This window comes from Poecilia reticulata, linkage group LG1 (genome assembly GCF_000633615.1).
Source record: "Poecilia reticulata strain Guanapo linkage group LG1, Guppy_female_1.0+MT, whole genome shotgun sequence".
Taxonomy (NCBI): Eukaryota; Metazoa; Chordata; class Actinopteri; order Cyprinodontiformes; family Poeciliidae; genus Poecilia; species Poecilia reticulata.
This window is the reverse complement of record NC_024331.1, coordinates 33158356-33160249: the sequence shown is the minus strand read 5'-3', so window position 1 is coordinate 33160249 and position 1894 is coordinate 33158356. Positions and strand designations below refer to the sequence as shown.

The following is a 1894-nucleotide window of genomic DNA, read 5'->3' as shown; positions in this document are numbered from 1 at the left end:
ACACACACACAGACACACACAGACACCACTACACACGCACACACACACAGACACACACAGCCACCACTACACACACACGTGTTTGCGTGGCTATCTTTGTGGGGACTTTCCATTGACTTCAATTCATTTCTACAGCCTAAACCTCACCTTTAACCCTTTTCCTAACCCTAACCAACCAAAACTCAATTCATACCTTAGTCCTAACTCTGACCGCTGACCCAAAAACAGGATTGCTCCTTGTGGGGACCAGGCTTCGGTCCCCACAAGGAGCAATTGGTCCCCACAAGGTAGTATGTGTCAGGAAAATTGTCCCCACAAGGTATTACAAACACACACACACACACAGAGCTGTTGTCAGCAGCCGTTCCTTAAGAGGGGAGGAGTCGTAAAACAGGAACATGAATCGCAGCAGAGGAAGGAGAAAAATGTTTAGTTTGTTCTATCAGGAGGAAAATGCAACACTCTTCTTAGCTGCTGCTTCTATTTCTGCTGCTGGTTCTTTTGGACCTGGTTCTGCACCATTGAGGCTGTCATGGCATCTTGGAGTCAGATTTTTATTCTGGTTCTGTGTAAGTAATAACCTCTCTTACAGCTTTATTAAAAAAAGGAATTACTGCTAAAAGCCACTGATTTGTTGAAGTCCAGTTTATTTTAAACAAGCAGAAGTAGAAACTTGTTTAATACGTAAAGTCTTCTGAATATACAACTAACTCATGAATGGATGGTGATCTAACCATCTGTACCTGTGAGCTGCAGAAGGAGGAAGTGAATTAGAGGAGAAATGGCTCAGTGTGTCATATTTATCACCTCAGACTTCATCTGGTGGTCTGATGACTCCGCAGTAAAATCTTCAACTCGGTTTCACTGTGGAAAGTGATGGAAACTGATTGTTGTAATAACTTGATGTGTTATAAGTTTATAACACATCAAGTTTATAACACATTTACCCCACCTTCCATGAACTAAAAGACTTTGGTTTGTTGTGTTTTCATGTTCTCTACTTGGAGCAGTAAACACTGAAGGCTTGTCAGAAATGATGCAAAATAACGTGTAAGCAAAAAATAAAATAAAATAAAATACATGTGCAGTTGGTGGTTGCAGATGATCTCCAGATTTTAAAACGGCTCTCAGCTGTTGTTTTACCCTCAGTGTCTCTGTGGCTCCATGATGCTTTTCTGTTTCCTGGTGGCGTTAATATTTAAGTTTACTCCTGGTATTTCTTATTTTGGTTTAATTGCATAAATATTGTCTGCAGTTCCGTCACATTATTCTGTTCCATACAGACACATCTTTACCTGCACATTTTGTGGAACCTGTAGCAGATAAATATAATCTGCATCTCCTTTTCTGGGCTCTATAGACGCAGGACACAGAGACGTTTTTATATTTCATATTGTTTAAATGTTCCAGATATTTGACCAGCAGCGTCTGACATTCAGTCCATGCCGCCTCCTCGCCACGGCGACCGCAGATTTCTTAGCATCGGTTTCCACCTGCTCTGCTAACATGATAAATATGGACACAAAACAGCAGCAATCTGGTTCTGGTTCATGATATGACACATTATAATAATAATAATAATAATACATTTTATTTCAAAGGCGCCTTTCTGGCACTCAAGGACACCGTACAATAATAAAAAAACTGTGACAGAAACAAATAAAATGTAACAAGTAAAAGTAGATAAAAATAAATAAAACAAAACAATGTATCTATATAAAAACTATGTAAAATCAGGCAAACCAATTGTGTCATGTGGAAAAGGCAGATCTAAAAAGGTGTGTTTTGAGTTCGGTTTTAAAATTTGATAATGACTTTATGTTTCTAAGGTATGGTGGTAATGAGTTCCATAGTTGGGGAGCAGAGCGACTGAAAGCTCTGCTCCCCATGGAGG

At 39.5% G+C, this 1894-nt stretch overlaps 1 protein-coding gene across 5 annotated transcripts in view; it reads left to right on the top strand.

Moving 5' to 3' along the window:
* The window catches only part of LOC103472347 (uncharacterized), a 27376-nt gene that overhangs the window by 9814 nt on the left and 15668 nt on the right, over positions 1-1894 (top strand). Inside the window, exon 1 of one of the 5 annotated variants that reach the window (XM_017306706.1) lies at positions 418-569. The exons of the other annotated variants lie outside the window; for them this stretch is intronic. The gene's annotated coding sequence lies outside the window, so the exon portion shown is untranslated. Of the gene's footprint in view, positions 1-417; positions 570-1894 lie in introns of those variants that run through there. 5 annotated transcript variants of the gene reach the window in all.